The sequence below is a fragment of the Arachis hypogaea genome, chromosome 15, assembly GCF_003086295.3.
Source record: "Arachis hypogaea cultivar Tifrunner chromosome 15, arahy.Tifrunner.gnm2.J5K5, whole genome shotgun sequence".
Lineage (NCBI taxonomy): Eukaryota > Viridiplantae > Streptophyta > Magnoliopsida > Fabales > Fabaceae > Arachis > Arachis hypogaea.
The window spans coordinates 92,731,592-92,754,770 of record NC_092050.1 but is presented as its reverse complement, the minus strand read 5'-3'; the positions used below and the strand labels follow the sequence as shown (position 1 = coordinate 92,754,770).

General features: G+C 38.4%; 1 non-coding gene across 1 annotated transcript; it reads left to right on the top strand.

The window, feature by feature from the left end:
- The first annotated feature begins 10,998 nt into the window (after positions 1-10,998).
- On the top strand, positions 10,999-11,106 carry LOC112752822 (small nucleolar RNA R71). Its single transcript, XR_003177236.1, has one exon. It is a non-coding gene; the product is annotated as a small nucleolar RNA R71 (small nucleolar RNA).
- The last annotated feature ends 12,073 nt before the right edge of the window (positions 11,107-23,179 follow it).

Here is a 23,179-nt window from a genome sequence, read left to right as displayed (position 1 = left end):
TAAAACATGAAAAATTGAAAAAAATTGAATTGGAAACAAAATTACCTCCCTTGTGTCATCCTGGCGTTAAACGCCTAGAATGCTACCATTTCTGGCATTTAACGCCCACCAGACACCCCTTTCTGGCATTAAACGCCAGTCTGTCTGCCAATTCTGGCGTTTAACGCTCAAAATTCTGTCAGACTGGGCGTTAAACGCCCATTCTGCTATCCTTACTGGCGTTTAAACGCTAGTAAGCCTGTCCTCCAAGGTGTGCTATTTTTGATGCTGTTTATGATTCAGCTTTAATTCTGCAGCTGTTTTTATGACTTCACATGATCATCAACCTAAAGAAAATATAAAATAACAATGGAAAATGAAATGAAAAAGTAATTAACATAGATAAATAAGATTGGGTTGCCTCCCAATAAGCGCTTCTTTACTGTCTTTAGTTTGACTTTTACTGAGCTTTTTAATTTAGTCTCAGTTTTGAGCATTCTTGCTCAACATTGCCTTCAAGATAATGTTTGACTCTCTGTCCATTAACAATGAACCTTTTGTCAGAGTCAATATCCTAAAGCTCTACATATCCATATGGTGACACACTTGTAATTACATATGGTCCTTTCCACCAGGATTTCAATTTCTCAGGGAACAATCTGAGCCTAGAGTTAAACAACAGGACCTTCTGTCTTGGCTCAAAGACTCTAGATGATAGCCTTTTGTCATGCCAGCTTTTTGCTTTCTCCTTGTAGATTTTAGCATTTTCAAAGGCACTGATTCTGAATTCCTCTAGCTCATTCAACTGGAGTAATCTCTTTTCTCCAGCTACTTTAGCATCAAGGTTTAGGAACCTGGTTGCCCAGTAGGCCTTGTGTTCCAGTCCTACTGGCAGATGACAGGCTTTTCTATACACAAGCTGGTATGGAGAGGTTCCTATAGGAGTCTTGAATGCTGTTATGTATGCCCACAAAGCATCATCCAGACCTCTTGCCTAATCCTTTCTACGGGTACTTACAGTCCATTCTAGGATTCATTTTAGTTCTCTATTTGAGACTTCAGCCTATCCATTTGTCTGTGGATGATATGGAGTGGCCACTTTATGGTTAATTCCATATCTGACCAGAGCAGAGTCAAGCTGTTTATTGCAGAAATGAGTGCCTCCATCACTGATCAGTATCCTAGGGACACCAAACCTGCTGAAGATATGCTTCTGGAGGAACTTTATCACTATCTTAGTATCATTAGTGGGTGTTGCAATTGCCTCTACCCATTTAGATACATAGTCTACTGCCACCAGAATATAAGTGTTTGAGTATGATGGTGGGAAAGGCCCCATGAAGTCAATACCTCATACATCAAATAACTCAATCTCTAAGATCCCTTACTGAGGCATGGCATAACTGTGAGGCAGATTACCAGCTCTCTGGCAACTGTCACAGTTACATACAAACTCTTGGGAGTCTCTGTAGAGTGTAGGCCAGTAGAAACCACATTGGAGAACCTTGGTGGTTGTCCGCTCAACTCCGAAATGTCCTCCATATTGTGATCCATGGCAATGCCATAGGATCTTCTGTGTTTCTTCTCTAGGTACACATCTACGGATCATTCCGTCTGCACACCTCTTAAAGAGATATGGTTCATCCCACAAGTAGTACTTTGCATCAGTAATAAGTTTTTTTGTTTGCTACTTACTGTACTCTTTGGGTATGAATCTCACAGCTTTATAGTTCGCAATGTCTACAAACCATGGTACTTCCTCAATGGCAAGGAGTTGCTCATCCGGGAAGGTTTCAGAGATCTCAGTAGGAGGGAGGGACGCTCCTGCTACTGGTTCTATCCGAGACAGGTGATCAACTACCTGGTTTTCTGTCCCCTTTCTGTCTCTTATTTCTATATCAAACTCTTGCAGAAGCAATACCCATCTTATGAGCTTGGGTTTTGAATCCTGCTTTTTGAGGAGATATTTTAGAGCAGCATGGTCAGTGTACACAATCACTTTTGATCCTACTAAATAAGATCTGAACTTGTTAATGGTGTAAACCACTGCAAGCAACTCCTTTTCTGTGGTTGTGTAGTTCTTCTGTGCGTTATTTAAAACACGGCTAGCATAATAAATGACATGCAGAAGCTTGTTATGCCTCTGTCCCAATACTGCACCAATGGCATGGTCACTGGCATCACACATTAGTTCGAATGGTAATGTCCAGTCTGGTGCAGAAATGACTAGTGCTGTGACCAGTTTAGCTTTCAGAGTTTTAAATGCCTACAGACACTCTGTATCAAAGATAAATGGTGTGTCAGTAGCTAGTAGATTGCTCAGAGGTTTTGCGATTTTTGAGAAATCCTTTATAAACTCCTATAGAATCCTGCATGCCCCAGAAAGCTTCTGATTACTTTAACATTGGTAGGTGGTAGTAATTTTTCAATTATCTCTACCTTAGCTTGATCCACCTCTATTCTCTTGTTCGAAATTTTGTGCCCAAGGATAATTCCTTCAGTCACCATGAAGTGACATTTCTCCCAGTTTAGAACCAGATTAGTCTCTTGGCACCTTTTCAGGACAAGTGCTAGATGGTCAGGACAGGAGCTGAATGAGTTTCCAAATACTGAGAAGTCATCCATGAAGACATCCAGAAATTTTTCTACCATATCAGAGAAGATAGAGAGCATACACCTCTGAAAGGTTGCAGGTGCATTGCACAGACCAAATGGCATCCTTTTGTAGGCAAATACTCTAGAAGGACATGTGAACGCTGTTTTCTCTTGGTCTTGAGGATCTACTGCAATTTGGTTGTAACCTGAATAGCCATCCAAAAAGTAGTAGTATTCATAAGCTTCTAGTCTTTCTAACATCTGGTCTATGAATGGTAAAGGAAAATGATCCTTCCTGGTGGCTGTATTGAGCCTTCTGTAGTCAATATACATACGCCACCCTGTAACTGTTCTTGTAGGAACCAGTTCATTCTTTTCATTTTGAACCACTGTCATGCCTCCCTTCTTGGGGACAACTTGGACCGGGCTCACCCAGGGACTATCAGAAATAGGATAAATAATCCCAGCCTCTAGTAACTTAGTGACCTCTTTCTGCACCACCTCCTTCATGGCTGGATTTAGCCGCCCTGTGGTTGAACCACTGGCTTAGCATCATCCTCTAATAGGATCTTGTGCATTTATCTTGCTGGGCTAATGCCCTTAAGATCACTTATGGACCACCCAAGAGCTGTCTTGTGTGTCCTTAGCACTTGAATTAGTGCTTTCTCTTCCTGTGGATTTAAAGCAGAGCTTATGATCACCGAAAAAGTGTCACCTTCTCCTAGAAATGTATATTTCAGGGATGGTGGTAGTGGTTTGAGCTCGGGTTTAGGAGGCTTATCCTCTCCCTAAGGAATTTTCAGAGGTTCTTCTATCCTCTCTGGTTCCTCCAGATCTGGCTGAACATCTTTAAAAATGTCCTCTAGCTCTGATTCGAGACTCTCAGTCATATTGACCTCTTCCACCAAGGAGTCAATAACATCTGCGCTCAGGCAGTCTTTTGGTGTGTCTGGATGCTGCATAGCTTTGACAGCATTCAACTTAAACTCATCCTCATTGACTCTCAGGGTTATCTCTCCCCTTTGGACGTCAATGAGGGTTCATCTAGTTGATAGGAAAGGTCTTCCTAGAATGAGAGTTACATTCTTGTGCTCCTCCATTTCCAGCACTACAAAGTCAGTAGGAAAGGCAGATGGCCCAACCTTGACAATCATGTCCTCAATTATGCCTGATGGGATCTTAATGGACCCATCAGCAAGTTGGAGGCATATCCTGGTTGGTTTACTACATCAATCAAACCAAGCTTTTTGATAGTGGATGCAGGTATTAGGTTGATACTTGCCCCAAGATCGCATAGAGCTGTCTTGGTACAAGCACCCTCTAATGTCCACGGTATCATAAAGCTCACGAGATCTTTAAGCTTTTCTGGTAAGCTTTTCAGAATGACTGCACTGCATTCTTCAGCGAGGAAAACTTTTTCAGTTTCTCTCCAATCCTTCTTATGACTTAAGATCTCTCTCATGAACTTAGCATAAGAGGGTATTTGCTCAAGTGCCTCTGCAAACGGAATCTTTATTTCAAGAGTCCTGAGATAGTCTACAAAGCGGACAAATTGTTTATCCTGTTCCACTTGGCAAAGTTTCTGAGGATAAGGCATCTTGGCTTTATATTCTTCAACCTTAGTTGCTGCAGGTTTATTTCCTATAGAAGTGGTTGGAGAGGCCTGCCTAAGGGGGTTGTTATCAGCACTTGCAGGTGTCTGATCCCTTGTTGGCATTTGAACGCCAGAATTGGGTGCTGCATGGGTGTTTAACGCCAGATTGCCACCCTTTTCTGGCATTTGGACACAAGGTTTAGCTATCCAATGGGTGTTTAACGCCAGCTTTTTACCCTTTTCTAGCGTTTGAACGCTAGAGTCATTCCTCTCTGGGCTCTTACTGTCCTCAGAGGGATTTTGGGCAGTGGTTTGGTTATCCTCTGTCAGTTGTTCCTTTCTTGGTTTTTTGCTGCCTGGAGTTGATACATTCAATGTCTTTCCATTCCTTAATTGAACAGCTTGGCATTCTTCTGCTATCTGTTTGGATAGCTGCTATATTGTCTGATCTAATTGTGCTTCCACATTCTTGTTAGCATTTTTAGTGTCTTGGAGCATCTCTTTGAATTCTTCAAACTATTTTGTTATAATAAGCAATTGCTGATTAAGTTCAGCAACTTGTTCTTGAGAACTAAGTTCAGTGGATACTGCTTTAGCTTCGTCTTTCATGGAGGACCCACTACTCAAGTATAGATATTGATTTCTAGCAACCGTATCAATGAGCTCTTGAGCCTCTTTAATTGTCTTTCTCATGTGTATAGATCCACCATCTGAGTGGTCTAGAGACATTTGGGCCTTTTCTGTAAGCCCATAGTAAAAGATGTCTAACTGCACCCACTCTGAAAACATTTCAGAGGGGCATTTCCTTAGCATCCCTCTGTACCTCTCCCAGGCATTATAAAGAGATTCATTATCCTCTTGTTTAAATCTTTGGATGTCCAGCCTTAGCTGTGTCATCCTTTTTGGAGGGAAATATTGATTCAAAAATTTGTCTGATAACTGTTTCCATGTTCTTATGCTTGCTGTGGGTTGGTTATTGAACCACCTCTTAGCTTGATCTTTTACAGCAAATGGAAACAGTAATAATCTGTAGACATCCTGATCTACTTCCTTATCACGTACTGTGTCAGCAATTTGTAAGAACTGTGCCAGAAACTTAGTAGGTTCTTCCTGTGAAAAACTGGAATACTGGCAATTTTGCTGCACCATGATAATGAGCTGAGGGTTTAGCACAAAACTGCTGGCTCTAATGGGAGGTATACAGATACTACTCCCATTTGAAGCAGTAGTGGGGTTAGCATATGACCCCAGAGTCCTTCTGGATTGTTCATTTCCACTTAGGTCCATGATGGAGAAAGGAAGATGATGTGGATTAAAAATTTTTTTTAATACCGAAATTAAAAGAAAAGAAAATAAAATAAAATAAATGGAAAGTCAAATATACGTTCAAAAATTAAAAGATAATTGAAAACTAAAATAATTAATTAATTAAAAAGATTTGAAAAAGATATGACTTTAAAATTTCAAAGATTGAAACTTTCTTAATAAGGAAACACCAAACTTAAAATTTTTCAATCAAAATAATAAAATAGAACAAGTAATTCAAAAATGATGAATAAAAAAGAAAAAGATTTTGAAAAAGATTTAAAAAGGTTTGAAATTAGAAAAGATAAGATAAGTTAGGTAAGAGAAGATAAGGAATTTAAATTAAAAAGTTTTGAAATTTAAATTTTAAATTTGAAAAATAAATTATGAATTTAAAATTTTGAAATTTAAAATTTGAAATTTCAAATTTGAATTTTAAATTTTGAATTTTGAATTTTGAAAAAGTCAACAATATAAGATAAGATTTGAAAAAGATTTAAATTTTGAAAAGGTTTAATTTTTAAATTTGAAAATTAAATTTTGAATTTTAAATTTTGAAATTTGAAATTTGAAATTTAAATTTTGAAATTTGATTTTTGAATTTTGGAAGTTGAAATTTGAAATTTGAAATTTGAATTTGAAATAAGATAAGATAAGATTTTGAAAAAGATATGATTTTTTTTTTGAAAAAAATTTGAATTTTGAAATTTTTAAAACTAAGATAAGATAAAATAGAAATTTTAAAATAAAAATCTGAAATTCTTATTTAAATTTTGAAAATTAACTTAAAATAAAGAGAAAATATATATTTTTAAATTTAATGAGGAAAGAGAAAAACAATAAAATGACACCAAACTTAGAATTTTTATATCAAAATAAAGAAAAGAAAAAAGAAAGCTTTGAATGTCAAGATGAACACCAAGAACACTTTGAAGATCAAGATGAACACCAAGAACAAATTTTAAAAATTTTTAAGAAAATAGAAACACAAAGGACACCAAACTTAAAAATTTTTATATTTTGGACACTGATAATTCGAAAATGTATAAGATAAATAGCAACAAACACCAAACAAGAAATTTTAAAGATCAAATAAGGAAAATTATCAAGAACAATTTGAAGATCAATAGATAACTAAGAATATATAATTCGAAAAATTAAAAGAAAAATAAAATCATGCAAATGACAACAAACTTAAAATAACAAACTAAACTCAAACAGAAGACTAAATTATAAAGTTATTGGTTTTTGAAAATTTTCGAAAATAATTTAGAAAAATAAAATAAGGATTTTAAAATGTTAACCAAAAACAATAATAGAAGACTCAATTTTAGTGACTCTAAACCAAAAACAAAAAAAAAATTCCTAATGTAAGCAACAAAATAAACCGTCAGTTGTCCAAACTCGAACAATTCCCGGCAACGGTACCAAAAACTTGGTGCACGAAATTGTGATTACACTTTTCACAACTCCGCACAACTAACCAGCAAGTGCATTGGGTCGTCCAAGTAATACCTTACGTGAGTAAGGGTCGATCCCACGGAGATTGTCGGCTTGAAACAAGCTATGGTTACTTTGTAAATCTTACTCAGGAGATTAATAATAAAAGTGATTGTATTTATGAAAAGTAAATAACATAAAATATATGGTACTTGTGATTCAGTAATGAGAAACAGGTTGAGGTTCCGGAGATGCTCTGTCATCTGAATCTCTGCTTTCCTACTGTCTTCTTCTCCAAACACGCATGGCTTCCTTCCATGGTAGGCTGTATGATCCTCTCAGATGAAAAATACCAAGCGCTGTCACCACACGGCTAATCATCTGTCGGTTCCCGCTAGCGTCGGAATAGGACCATTGTCCTTTTGCACACTGTCACTGTGCCCAACATTCGCAAGTTTGAAGCTCGTCACAGTCATTCCCTTTTGGACCCTACTCGGAATACCATAGACAAGGTTTAGACTTTCCGGATCTCAGTAATGCTGTCAATTGGTTCTAGCCTCTACCATGAAGGTTCTGATCTCATGGATCAGAGACCCAAGAAATATGCACTCAAGTTGTCGCCCAATAACTACGTTGAGCTCAGATAGAACGGGAGTGGTTGTCAGGCACACGTTCATAGATTTAAGAGTAATGATGAGTGTCACGGATCATCATCTTCTCCGGATTGAAGTACGAATGAGTATCTTAGAATAAAATCAAATGTGATTGATTGGTAAATAGTAGTAATTGCATTAATCCATTGAACCACAGCAGAGCTCCTCACCCCCAACCATGGGGTTTAGAGACTCATGCTGTCAAAGATACAATATGGAATGTGAAAATGTCATGAGGTAGAAAATGAATCTCTAAAAGTAGTTTTTATACTAGACTAGTAACTTAGGTTTACAGAAAATGAGTAACTAAATGCAGATGGTGTAGAAATCCACTTTCGGGGCCCACTTGGTGTGTGCTTGGGCTGAGCATTGAAGCTTTTTCGTGCTTAGGCTGTTCCTGGAGTTAAACGCTAGCTTTGCTGCCAGTTTGGGCGTTTAACTCCAATTATGGTGCCAGTTTGGGCGTTTTACGCCAGAAAATTTAGGCTGACTTTGAACGCCGATTTGGGCCATAAAATATTGGGGAAAATATGAACTATTATATATTTATAGAAAGCCCAGGATGTCTACATTCCATCGCAATTAAGAGCGCACCAATTGGGTTTTTGTAGCTCCCAAAAATCTACTTCGAGTGCAGGGAGGTCAGAATCCAACAGCATCTGCAGTCCTTTTTCAGCCTCTGAATCAGATTTTTGCTCAGGTCCCTCAATTTCAGCCAGAAAATACCTGAAATCATAGAAAGACACACAATCTCATAGTAAAGTCCAGAAATGTGATTTTTGCATAAAAACTAATAAAAATATAATAAAAATTAACTAAAACATACTAAAAACTATATAAAAACAATGCCAAAGGGTATAAATTATCCGCTTATCATACCTCAATAAACTTTTCAACCATATCAGAAAAAATTGAAAGCATACACCTCTAAAAAGTTGCTGGGGCATTACAGAGTCTAAATGGCATTCTCTTGTAAGCAAATACTCCAAAAGGACATGTGAATGCTGTCTTTTCTTGATCTTGAGGGTCCACTGCAATTTGGTTATATCCAGAATATCCATCTAGAAAATAATAAAAAGTATGACCAGCTAACCTCTCAAGCATCTGATCAATGAAAGGCAGGGGGAAGTGATCCTTCCTTGTAGCAGTGTTGAGCCTCCTGTAGTCTATGCACATTCTCCATCTTGTGACGGTTCTTATAGGAATTAGTACATTCTTTTCATTCTTGATCACTGTCATCCCTCCTTTCTTGGGAACTAACTGCACAGGACTCACCTAAAGGCTATCAAGAATAGGGTATATAATGTCATTACCTCTTTCATAGTTTCATTACCTCTTTTTAGACCACCTCTTTCATAGTTGGATTGAGTCTCTTTTGTAGTTTCATAACCGGTTTAGCATCATCTTCAAGAAGGATCTTGTGCATATACTTGGTTGGACTAATCCCCTTTAAATCACCAATGGTCCACCCAACAGCTGTTTTATGGCTCTTGAGCACTGTAATAAGCACCTCTTCCTCACCAGGGTTCAAGGAAGAGCTAATAATCGCTGGGTATGAATCATTTTCACCTAAGAACACATATTTCAAAGAAGGAGGCAAATGCTTTAGCTCAAGCTTGGGGACTTCTTCCTCCACCTTAGGCGTGTTCACCATGCTCTTCTGGGGTGGTGAATCATCAATCTCAAGTAATTCATACTCAAAGAGAGGATCTAGAATATCATCAAGTACCTCAGCTTCTAGTACCTCTTGAATAAGTGGTTCAACAACATCAACTCTCATATACCCTTCAGAATCATTAAGGTGTTTGAGGGCTTCAAATACATTAAGGACCACCTGTTCTTCATTGACCCTCAGGGTTAATTCACCTTTTTGCACATCAATCAGAGCTCTACCTGTAGCTAAAAAGGGTCTTCCAAGAATAATAGAGGACATTTTATCCTCTTCTATATCCAATATAACAAAATCAGCAGAAAAAATAAATAGCCCTACTTTTACAAGTAAATCCTCAACAACCCCCACAAGAAATTTAATAGAAAGATCAGCAAGTTGAAGAGAAATACAAGTGGGTTTTACCTCCTCAATTTGGAGCTTTTTCATAACTGAAAGTGGCATGAGATTGATGCTAGCTCCAAGATCACACAACGCTCTCTGAATAGTGACATCTCCAATGGTGCAAGGAATTACAAAGCTCCCTGGATCCTGCATATTCTCAGGAAGGTTATATTGAACAATAACACTGAATTCCTTAGTTAACACCACTGTCTCTTTTTTCTTCTAATTCCTCTTGTTAGTTAACAGTTCTTTCATGAATTTAGCATAGAGAGGCATTTGCTCAAGAGCCTCAGCAAAAGGAATGTTGATCTGTAGCTTCTTAAAGACTTCTAAAAATCTAGAAAATTGCTTGTCTTTGGAAGCCTTCTGATGTCTCTGAGGATATGGAATTTTAGGCTTGTACTCAAGGGCCTTTGGCAATGTAGGATTAGTTTCAAGAGAGACTGGGAATGGGATATCTGCACGCCTAGGAAGGACGTGTTCAACCTCTTCTCTCTTCTCCTCTAGAGCTTCTTTTTTAGCTAGCTCCTCATTGACCTTAGTCTTAGAACCAGCTACTTTACCCTTTCTCAATTGAATGGCCTTGAAGTCTTCTCTTGGGTTCACCACTTTATCGCCAAAAAATGAGCTTGGAGGCCTCTTAGGTATCTGCTTGCTCAACTGGCCTACTTTTACCTCTAAGTTTCTGATGGAAGCTCTAATTTCCTGCATGAAATTATTCAGTAGTGCTTCCCAATCAGTGTTCTTATGGGGCTAAGAATTTGCCTGCTGAGGTGGTTGTTGTTGATGAGACTGAAACTGGCAGCTATTTTGATTGTTCTGCTGAAAACTGCCCTAAGAATTATTAGAATTCTGTGATCTCTGAGGTTGCTCTCTCCACCCAAAATTTGGGTGATTTCTCCACCCCTGATTATAGGTCTTAGAGTATGGATCATTATTGGGGTTTCTAGGAGCATTCCCCATGTAATTGACCTATTCAGAAAAAGATTGAGCATAATCATAATTCTCACCTTGCATAGAGCTACCAGTCATGTCATAAGGGGCCTCTTGAGGTGCATTCTGAGTGTTGACAGCTAAAACATGCATCCCACTCAATTATTGAGTAACAAATTCATTTGCTGAGATAAAATTTTGTTTTGAGCAAGAAGAGCATCAAAAGCTTCTACTTCCAAAATGCCTTTCTTCTGAGGAGCCCTAGAGTTGACAGGATTCTTGTTAGATGAGTATAAATATTGGTTGTTAGCAACCAACTCAATAAGCTCAGTAGTCTCCTCTAGTGTCTTCTTCATATACAATGAACCACCTGTAGAATTATCTAAACACATTTTGGACATTTCACATAAGCCCTCATAAAAGATATCTAGCTGTGTCCATTTAGAAAACATGTCCGGAGGGCATTGCCTAGTCAGTAGCTTGAATCTCTCCCAGGCTTCATAAAGGGTCTCACCATCTTTCTATCTGAAGGTCTGAACCTCCACCCTTAGCTTAGTCAGCTTTGTGGTGGAAAAAATTTAGTCAGAAATCCAGTGACCACTTATCCCAAGTATCTAGACTCCTTGGGTTGAGAATCTAGCCATAGCTTTGTTCTATCCCTCATAGCAAATGGGAAGAGCATAAGTTTGTAAACCTCAAGATTCATTCCATTAATCTTCACAGTATCACAAATCTACAGGAAGTTAGAAATAAATTGATTTGGGTCTTCCTGAGAAAGTCCATGTTACTGACAATTTTGTTGCACAAGAGTGACTAGCTAAGGCTTCAGTTCAAAGTTGTTTGCAGCTATAGGAGGCACCACAATACTTTTCCCATAAAGATCTGCATTGGGGATAGTGTATGAGCCCATCACTCTTCTAGGTTGTTCATTCTCGTTCAGATTTGCCATATTGGCATTGACAGCACTATTCTGATCTATGGTGGACTCTGCAGCTTCCTTTTCAACAGTCTCACTCAGATTTTTACTAGCCTTGTAAAGTCTAGCTTGTTTCAAGTGCTGCCTTAAAGTCCTTACAGGTTCAGGATCAAAATCTGTAAGAGGTTCCTTGTCTTTATTCCTGCTAAAAAACAAACAGAAAACACGAAAAGTGAGATTCTCTACGTCAAAGTGCAGAGAATTCCCAGTGAGCTAACTTGTGTAATGAAAATAAATAGAACAAATAACTAATAAAAATAAGAAAATTTCGAAAATTATAAATAATATTAAGCAAAAAAAATTAGAAATTAATAAGAAAAATTGAACAGGAAAATTAAAATAAAATTAACTAGGTAACACCAAACTTAATTTTAGAAATTAAAGAAAAATAGTAGTACTTAATTTTCGAAAATTACCAAGTAAAATTAAATAAAATTAAAACTAAAATGCCTAATCTAAGCAATCAAATAACTAATAGTTGTCAATCACAGTCAATCCCCGGCAATGGCGCCAAAAACTTGGTGCAGAATTTGAATAACCACAAACTAATCGGCAAGTAAACCGGGTCGTACTAAGTAGTACCTCAAGTGAATGAGGGTCGATCCTACAAGGATTGATGGACTAAGCAACAATGATTGAGTGATTCACTTAGTTAGACAAACAGAAAAGAGTGTTGAGAGTTCAAATGCATCAAACAGTAATTCAGCGAATTAGAAAACAAGCAGTAAATTGAGGTGAAATATATATGAGAAAATAGTTAAGGTTTCAGAGATATCTATCTTCTGGATTGACTTTTCTTATTAACTATTTTAATCATGCAAGATTCAGTTCATGGAAAACTATATGTGACTAAACTCTAATTCCTCAGACCTTTTTAGTCTCCTCTAACCTTTATCAACTGCCAATTCCTTGGTCACTTAATTCCAATTAGAGGGTTAAGTTCAAATCTAGTTTATGTGCCACAGAAACCCTAATTACCCAAATATAATAGGATTATATGTCACGTATCCCGTTAAGTCCAGATAATTAGAAATTTAGGAGAATTTGTTTTCAAGTTGTTGTTCAAGTAAAGAGCTTTTCCAAGTTTTACAAGAACTCAATTAGAACAAGGGTCATACTTCCGTTCCACCCAGATTCATAAGATAAAGAGCAAAAACAATTCTTGAAATAGAAATTAGTACATGACTTAAAATAGAAAAATAATAGTATCAATCCATACAATAGACAGAGCTCCTAACCTTAATAGTGGAGGTTTAGTTGCTCATGGTTCAGAGAGAAAACAAGGATTCTAAAAAACTGTAAATTGCAAAATGAGGTAAGAGAGAAGAGAAGAGCCCGAAGGGCTGATTTAATGTAAATTATATTTCCTAAACTAAATAATATCTTTTCCTATTTTTAAATGAAATAAAGTTTAATTAGAAAATCAATTAACATCTCGTGCTGTAGGCCTTGAGGAACGAATGGGGACCACTTGGTTCATTAATATTGGCGCCTAACTTGGCAAGAATCAGCGCCTAACTTGGAGGAGGCAGTAAGGAGTGGCATGAATTGCTTGAGTTGGCGCCAAACTTGGGTTGGTGTGGCGCCTAACTCCAAGGTGGTCGAACCAATTGAGTGTTGTTGTTGTGTCTGGCGCCTAACTTGAGAAATCTCAAGTTACGCGCCACCTTGGCAGAACTCCACTAATGCTTTCCCTTGTCCTGGCACCTAACATGGTAAAACCCAAGTTAGGCGCCACTTGTGCAGCTTTGAATTCATGGAGTATGTTCATCTTGGCGCCTAACTTGAGAAACCTCAAGTTAGGCACCACCCTTGTAGAATTTCTGGAGGAGAAGGATAAACTACTATATATTGTTGGAAAGCTCTGGAAGTTAGCTTTCCAACGCCACTAAAATCACATTAATTGGACCTCTGTAGCTCGAGTTATTCAGGTTAGAGTGCAGAGAGGTCAGGGTTGATAGCATCACTCGCTTTCTTCTCTTTTTCTACAGAAACTCCATCAAATCCATCTGAATACTACCTGAAATAAACAGAATTGCACATGACTCAAAGTAGTATCCATAGTGGCTAAAAGATAATTAATTCTTGATTAAACTCAACAATTTGAATGCAAATTCACTAGGAAAAGATAGGAAAGATGCTCATGCATCACCAAGTAACCAACTCAAACAAGACTCAACACAAACTAAGTATTACTTTGATCATAAATTTAAAATTAGGACAAAACTGTAACTCAAATTAAAATAAGGGAACATTGCAAACCGCTTTTTTGAAATAACATGATTCCTAAAGAAAAGCATGGCGATTCAAATTGGAAAAATGTAATGCATGTAACTCATGTCATATGCTTATTCTTAATAGAGGTCCTTGTCTTTGCTTAAGGTAGCAGCTTTCGGCTCACTTAAGTATAGATACAACCTATTGGTTTGTAGTTCTTTTGTTCTTCCTTCTGTTGTACCCCTTTTTAGTTGTGGTGCATAATGTCTTCAATTGGTGGTTAGTTCCCTGCATAATTCTCAAAAGTTGCTTGCTTCTTAAGCCCTTAGGTGACTGGTTAGTATGTATGAATTGAGTGTGGGTTTTGGATTTAATTTGGTGTGGGAACACCAAACTTAATTCCTTGCCACTTCCTCTGATGCAACATGTTAACTATATGTAAAATCTTGTGTCCTCGCTAAAGGTTATGGAGTTAAAACTAGAAAGCAGTTAAGTAGTTGAATAATCTGTTTGATTGCTTGGAGCTAGTATTGTGCAGGAGGTGAGAATGTGCTTTTAAATGAGGTTTTGGTGGAACACCAAACTTAGAATCCTTCATTCTCCCTTAAATTGTTTTGGTGTGCAACACCAAACTTAGCTCCTTGCAATGCATACCAATTATTCAACATTTTTATTGCAAAGGCTATGAAAAGAAAACTAACTCAGGTTGGGTTGCCTCCCAACAAGCGCTCTTTTAATGTCACTAGCTTGACACCATTCATTCTTTTTAAGAGGGCTGTAGGCTCTGAACCTCTTTTTTCTTGTCCCACTGTCCTCCTAAGTACAGCTTTGCTCTGTGACCATTTGCTGTGAATTGACTCTTTGTTACTTTGTCCAGCAATTCAATACTCCCATAAGGAAAAACCTTGGTTACCAAATATGGACCAGTCCACTTAGATTTAAGTTTGCAAGGGAACATCTTGAGTCGTGAGTTGTACAAAAGTACTTGCTGCCCAGGTTTGAATTCTTTCTTCAAGATCCTTCTGTCATGCCACCTCTTGGCTTTTTCTTTATATATCTTGGCACTTTCATAGGCTTCTAGCCTATATTCATCCAGCTCATTTAGCTGCAACAACCTTTTCTCCCCTACTGCTTCAGAGTCAAGGTTTAGGAGTTTAGTAGCCCAAAACGCTTTGTGTTCAAGCTCTACAGGGAGGTGACAGGATTTGCCATATAATAGCTGAAAGGGAGACTTCCCAATGGGAGTTTTAAAAGCCGTTCTGTATGCCCAGGGTGCATCCTCTAGCTTTCGAGCCCAATCTTTTCTTGTACTTCCTACTGTCTTCTCCAAGATCTTCTTCTATTCCCTATTTGCTAGTTCAGCCTGACCATTGGTCTGGGGGTGATATGGCGTGGCTACTTTATGAATGACTCCATATTTGTGGAGGAGTTTCTCCATCTGCTTGTTGCAAAAATGGCTACCACCGTCACTCACAAGACCCTTAGGAACTCCATATCTAGTGAAGATATGCTTCTTAAGGAATTGAAGGACAATTTGTGCATCACAAGTGGTTGTGGCTATGGCTTCCACCCACTTTGAGACGTACTCTACTGCTACCAAGATATATCTAAAGGAATAGGAAGGGGGAAAGGGTCCCATGAAATCAATTCCCTATAGATCAAATAATTCCAATTCCAAAATGAAGTTTTGAGGCATTTCGTTCCTTCTTGTCAGTCCTCCTGCTCTCTAGCATTCATTACATTGGTGAACATACTCTCTGGCATCCTTGAAGATAGTTGGCCAATAGAAGCCACTCTGCAGTATCTTTTCAGCTGTTCTTTCTGGGCCAAAGTGTCCACCATAAGCTGAGCCATGGCAATGCCATAAGATATCCCTTATTTCACTCTCAGGGACACACCTTCTAATTACTCCATCAGAACATCTCTTGAACAGGAAAGGTTCATCCCACAAGAATTTCCTTGCTTCATTGATTAACTTCTTCACTTGTTGCTTAGAGAACTCTTGAGGTATCTTCCTTCCCACTTTGTAGTTCGCTATGTCAGCAAACCAAGGTGCTTGCTGAATCTGCAAGAGGTGCTCATCTGGGAAGCTTTCATTCACGGGCTGGGAGGCTTTTTGAATTGTTTCTTGTGGTAGCCTCGACAAATGATCAGCAACTCGGTTTTCAGTACCCTTCCTGTCCCTTACCTCAATGTCAAACTCTTGTAGGAGCAATATCCACCTGATAAGTCTTAGTTTAGCATCCTGTTTTGACATCAAATACTTAAGGGCAGCATGGTCAGTATAAACCACAATTTTGGATCCTATCAAGTATGATCTAAACTTATCAAATGCATAAATCACAACTAGCAATTCCTTCTCTGTTGCGGTGTAATTTTTTTGAGCTTCATTCAACACTTTACTTGCATAATATATGACATGATGCAAGTTTCCCTTCTTTTGTCCAAGCACAGCGCCAATTGCAATGTCACTTGCATCACACATAAGTTCAAAAGGCAGCTCCCAATCCGGGGGTGTGATGATTGGTGCTGTTGTGAGTCTATTTTTTAAAGTTTCAAAGGCATGCTGGCAGTTTTCATCAAAAACAAAGGGGTTATCGATCATTAATAGATTACTCAAAGGTTTGGCTATTTTTGAAAAATCCTTGATAAACCTTCTATAAAATCCTGCATGCCCCAAGAAACTTCTAACAGATTTCACATTAGTTGGTGGAGGGAGTTTTTCTATGATCTCAACCTTTGCCTTGTCAACCTCTATCCATTTTCTTGAAACTTTATGACCAAGAACAATCCCTTCGGGTACCATGAAATGGCACTTCTCCCAGTTCAAAACCAAATTAGTTTCTTGGCACCGTTTCAAGACAAGAGTTAGATGGTTCAGGCAAGCGTTGAAATTATCACCAATAACAAAAAAGTCGTCCATGAAGACCTCTAGAAACTTTTCGACCATATCGGAGAAAATGGAAAGCATACACCTCTGAAATGTGGCTGGGGCGTTCCATAGCCCAAATGGCATTCTTCTATATGCAAAAAATCTAAATGGACATGTGAAGGCAGTCTTCTCTTGGTCCTTGGGGTCCACCACGATTTGATTGTACCCAGAATATCCGTCCAAAAAGCAATAATAGGCATGGCCGGCCAATCTTTCCAGAATCTGATCAATAAATGGTAGAGGGAAATGATCTTTCCTTGTGGCATCATTCAATCTTCTATAGTCTATGCACATTCTCCACCCAGTCACTGTTCTAGTAGGGATGAACTCATTCTTCTCATTAGTGATAACCGTCATTCCTCCTTTCTTTGGTACAACTTGAACCGGGCTCACCCATGAGCTGTCAGATATTGGGAAGATTATCCCTGCATTCCACAACTTCATTACTTCCTTCTAGACAACTTCCTTCATTGTGGGATTTAGCCTTCTTTGAGGTTGAACCACTGGTTTGGAATTATCCTCCAAGAGGATCTTATGCATACACACTACAGGGCTGATGCCTTTCAGGTTGTCAATGGTCCATCCCAAAGCATCTTTGTGAGCTTTGAGTACATCAAGAAGTTCTCCTTCTTCTTTTTTTGTCAGGGATGAATTAATGATCACTGGGAAGCTCTCTGATGTGCCAAGAAATGCATATTTGAGATGAGTAGGTAATGGCTTCAGTTCATGTTTTCGTACTTCTTCCTTCTTCCCTTGTTTTTCCTCTTGTTCAATGGAAATCTCGGCTACTTTTTCCTCTGTTGTCTCTTGACTTCCTTCTTGCTCTTGGGGATTGTCTTCCAACATTTCTTCCACTAAACTCTCTATCATATCCACTCTCATGTAATCCTCTTGCTCAGGAATGTGTTGCATTGACTTGAAAACGTTTATGACCATTTGTTCATTGTGGACCCTGAAGATCATCTCTCCTTTTTTTACATCAATAATGGCTCTTGCTGTGGCTAGAAATGGCCTTCCCAAAATGATTGAATTGTTTTCTTTCTCTTCAGTATCCAAAATCACAAAATTTGCTGGGAAAATAAACTCCCCAACCTTCACCAACAGATTCTCCACGATTTCATTGGGTGTTTTGATTGATCTATCAGCCATGACCAATGACATCCTGGTGGGTTTAAGTTCTTCTATGGCAAGCTTTCTCATCATTGAAAGAGGCATTAAGTTGATGCTGGCACCAAGGTCACAGAGAGCTTTGTTGAGAACTATTCTGCCAATGGTGCATGAGACTACAAAGCTTCCTGGATCCTTGAGTTTTGGTGGAATGCCCCTTTGAATCACAGCACTGCATTTCTCGGTGAGCAACACGGTTTCCTTCTCAAGCCAACTCCTCTTCTTGTTGATAAGTTCTTTTAAGAACTTTGCATACAGGGGCATTTGTTCAAGTGCTTCAGCTAAGGGAATATTGATTTCCAGCTTCTTGAAAGTCTCAAGGAACTTATGAAAATGTTGGTCCTTAGTCTCTTTGCTGAACCTCTGGGGGTATGGTAGTGGAGGTGTAATACTTTTTCCCACTTGCTGCTGTCCTTGAATTGCTTCTTCTTCCCCCTTTTGTGAAGTGGTTGGTTGGTCTTCTTTCCTTCTTTGCTTCTCAGTGCTCTTGTTTGGCATCACATCTTGATCATTGTCTTCCTTTGCCTGTGTTGGCTTTTCCTCCTCTATGGGCCTTTTGCTATTCTCCACTTGCTTCTTTGTGGTGTCATTGTTGCTCATCAATGTTCTCCCACTTCTTAACTGTATCGCTTTGCACTCTTCCTTAGGATTTGGAATTGTGTCACTTGGCAGGGAACTTGATGGTCTCTCTGTTGCAAGGTGTTTAGATAGCTGACCAATTTGCCTCTCCATATTCTTTATGGAGGCTTCTTGGTTCTTGGCTGTCATTTCTTGGTATTTCCACATTTTGTCTATCAAGGTTTCCAGGTTAGTGATTCTTTGGGATTCTGGTGATGTTTGTGGTTGGTTGTGAGGTGTGGATGGTGGATGGTAGGCATTTTGGTTGGTGGGTTGGTTATTGGATTGATAATGGTTGGAGTTGGGGTAGTTGTTTTGGGATTTTCTGTAAGGGTTTTGGTTAGTTTGCTGCTGGTTGTGGTTTTGGTTGTTTCTTGAAGTGTTTTGGTTTGAGTTCCTCTGCCATGGTTGTTGGTTCTGGTTATGATTATCCCCCCATCTGAGGTTTGGGTGATTCTTCCAGGATGGATTGTAGGTGTCACCATACACCTCATTTGACCCTTGGTTGTGCATATACTGCACTTGCTCTTGTTGTTGTTCTTCTTGGTTCTCCTCATTCTGCCCCCAAGGAGCTGTTGGTTGGCTTGTGGCACTCACTGATGCTACTTGTAGGCCATCAATTCTTTTGGCCATTTGCTCAAATTGTTGTTGAATTTGCTGCTGCATCATCTTGTTTTGAGCTAGGATTGAGTCCACTCCTTCCAACTCCATCACTCCTTTCCTCTGTGATGGTTGGCGTTGCCTTTGGTGAGCAAAGAAATACTGGTTGTTGGCCACCATATCAATAAAATTTTGGGCTTCCTCTGCAATTTTCATTAGTTGTAAAGAGCCTCCTGCTGAATAATCCAAAGCCTCTTGAGATTTCAATGTCAAGCCTTCATAGAAATTCTGCAATCTATCTCACTCACTAAACATTCCCGGTGGACACTTCCTGATTAGAGCTTTGTATCGTTCCCATGCCTCATACAAGGGTTCAGCATCCATTTGTGTGAATGTTTGCACTTCAGTCTTCAATCTAATAACTCTTTGAGGTGGGTAGAACTTGGCAAGGAACTTGGTTACTAGATCATCCCAATTGTTGATGCTGTCTCTTGGGAAGGATTCCAACCATTGAGTGGCTTTGTCTCTAAGAGAAAATGGAAATAACAGTAGCTTGTAACTATCAGGGTGCACACCATTAGTTTTGACAGTGTCACAAATCCTCAAGAAGGTGGACAAGTGTTGGTTAGGGTCTTCAAGTGGCCCTCCTCTATAGGAACAATTGTTTTGAACCAAGGTGATGAGTTGTGGCTTTAGTTCAAAGTTATTTGCATTAACATTTGGGGTTAGAATGCTACTCCCACAATGTCTAGGATTTGCACATGTGTAGGAAGCCAAAACTCTCCTCTGTGGTGGATTATTGTTGTTATTGGCTGCTCCTTCAGCTCCATTTGGTGGATTTGTTAGATGTTCCTCCATATCCTGGAACTCTTCTTCTAACTCCTCTTCTCCAACAATATTTTTCCCTCTTTCAACTCTTCTTAATCTTCTGAGGGTTCTTTCGTCTTGTTCACAAAAAGTGGGTGTAATTCTCCTTATACCTGACATAGAACCAAAGCATAAGAATCACACAACACCAGAAAGGCAATAACACTTCAATCCATGGCTGAAGTGAAATATTAGTTAGCTTAAGAAAAAATTCAAACAGTTAGTGTGTTAGTCAAAAGTTAAAGAAACAGAAAAGAAAAAATGCTTGATCTAGATCTCCACTTCACTTAATCATTGTCAATCTATTTCAATCCCCGGCAACAGCGCCAAAAACTTGATGGTGTTTTTGTGGAAAAATGAACAAATTCCAAACACACAAATCTAACCGGCAAGTATACCGGGTCGCATCAAGTAATAATAACTCACGTGAGTGAGGTCGATCCCACAGGGATTGAAGGATTGAGCAATTTTAGTTTAGTGGTTGATTTAGTCAAGCGAATCAAAATTTGGTTGAGTGATTTGTAATTGACTGAAACTAAACTGCATGAAAATTAAAGGGAGAGGGATAATTGCAGTAAAGTAAAGAGAACAGAAAATAAAAGTGATGAATCTTAAAGAACAAGAAATTAAATGGAAGAAACTTAGAACGCAAGAAATGTAAATTACAGAATCTTAAAGTGCAAGAAATGTAAATGGCTTGAATTATAACAGGAATTAGGAATTGGATTTGCAGAAATTAGACAAGGAAAAGTAAATTGCAATAAACAGAAAAGTAGAAAAGGAATTAAAATGAAACGGATCTCAACTGGAAATGTAAATGAATTTGGAGACGCATTCAACAGAGAAATTAAAATGAAAACTCCAGATCTCAGGACCCAAGAGACTAGATAACCAAGTCTAGATCTCAATGCCTTCCTAGATCCAAATTCAGAATTCAATTGCAAGAAAAGTAAAGATCAAGCAGTAGAAGAAAGGAATGCAAAAATTGATTTCTCAAAAAAGTGCAGTAAATAAAACAGAGAGATCTCAGGGTGAGATTGAAACAGAATTCCTTCAATTCTCCAACACCCAAGATTCAAACAAAGTGTAAATGAAATTAAAAATAAGAGAACTAAGAGGAAGAGAATTCAATTCTCCTTCCCCAAGACTCAGAATCTCAAAATAACTTCTAACCAAAAGCTCTCCCAAAATCACTTAGTAAAAACTAAAACGGAAAAGCTCCTCAAAAACTTAAATTCTAAGCTATTTATACACTCTCTTCAAGTGATCTTCAAGCCTTGAATTGGGCCTTTGCTCTTGATGGAATTGGGTTGACAAAAGCCTCTGTTGATTGCTCTTGGAGTTGGAGAGAAACCCACTTGCTAACCGGGCCATGAACCATTAAAGCTTGAGTCAAAGTTTGAGGCAAACTTTGACTCAAGCTTTTCATATCAGCTTGCCTTCCGTGCTGTCATCCACGTTTGAGCCAAAGTTTGAGGTCAAACTTTGAGCCAAACGTGGATCCTCCCTTGCATGCCTCTTGACCAACGTTTGCCTAAAAGCTTGAGGCAAACGTTGGTGCAAGCTTTTGCTCCCTGGGTGTGTTTGTTGTGGTGCCAACGTTTGCCTAAAAGCTTGAGGTCAAACGTTGGCGCAAGCTTTTACTCCCTGGGTGTGTTTGTTGTGGCGCCAATGTTTGCCTAAAAGCTTGAGGTCAAACGTTGGCGCAAGCTTTTGCTCCCTCCAGGATGTAGTCAAGCTCCTCCTAAAGTTTTCTCTTGCTCTTTGTCATTCCTTCTTTCTTCAACCTTCTTCAAAGCTCTTTTCACCTATCATCAATCAATCAAAGACATCAAAGCTATGCTCAAAATCATGAGATTGTTATTCTTTCATAATATATGACAATTATAACACAAAATCTCATGAAAATGCATTAATTTATCCATGGTTGATTGAATTTGGAAACATATCCTATTCTAATCATCAAATGATATCTAGGATACTAAAATAATTAACAATTTTGCAAAAATAGAAGAAGATGGAACAACGATCAACTTGACTCATAAATCACAAAGAAATTAGCAAAAGCACAACAAATTAAAATCATTAACAATTTTGTTGCAAAAACAGCAGAACCAGATAGAACAATAATCAACCTGGACTGAATCAAGAAATAAAAAAACACAACCAAACTAATTCAAAATTTTTTGTAAAAATGGTGGACCAATTCCAAACTGAATTAAGAAATAGAACCAAACTGAATCAAAAATACAACCAAACTAATTCCGAAAATGTTCCTGTGGTGCACCAATTCTACAAAATCTTCCTCTTTCACCTTTCCCTTTGCTGTATTATCATTGAATAAACACAAAGTTCAGAATCAACCCTAAACCAGAATTACCTTAAATCAAAACAGAACAAAACTTTTAGAGTTAAAAAACAAATTTAGAATTAACAACTCAACCATAGAATGAAGAACAAGCCAACCAAGTGTTCATTACAAACTAGAATCAATAAGAAGACTAAACCAAAATTAAAAAAAAAAAGAATCAGAACTCAAAAAACCAACCTGAGACTTAGGCTCCATTGCAGAGGACGATGGAGGTACAAGATGGTGAGACGGCGGCAGCGACGAACCAAAGACCAGAGAGACTGGACAGATCAACGACAAACGAGAGACAGGTGATAAATGGTGGCGGCTTCGACTGCGTCTGGTGCGTGCTGTTGCAGTTCGTCGAAGACAATGGCGGCTGTTGGTAGGTGGAGGAGACAGCTGCTAGAGAGGTGGTGTGTGGAGCCGTCGAGGATGAGGGGCAGAGAGAAGCGCTACGAGCCTACAAGGAAGAGAGAAGGAGAGAAAAGCGCCACGCCGCCATGCTGGTGCTGTCCGGTAGGGGTGGAAAAAGGCCAGGCAGCCTGCCAGGAGCCTGCAGCCTGGCCTATGTTTAGCCTGGTTTGGCCTGCCCTATTGTAAAATAGGTACAGGCTCATGCTCATATAAAAACCTTAATATGTTAATAGGCTAGGGCCAAGCTCACTAATTAGTCTTATTGGCCTGTTAGGCCTGCCTGGGCCTGCTAACACATAATTACATATATAAATAATTTTTTTATTATTAATAAAATTAAATTATGAGATATTTTAAAAGTCTAAAAATTTTTAAAAATATTAAATATGATATATTACATATAAATATTTTTATTAAAAAATAGTTTTTTTAAATAATATTTTTATTTTTGCAAAAAAAAATTATCAAGCTTTTTAACAGGCT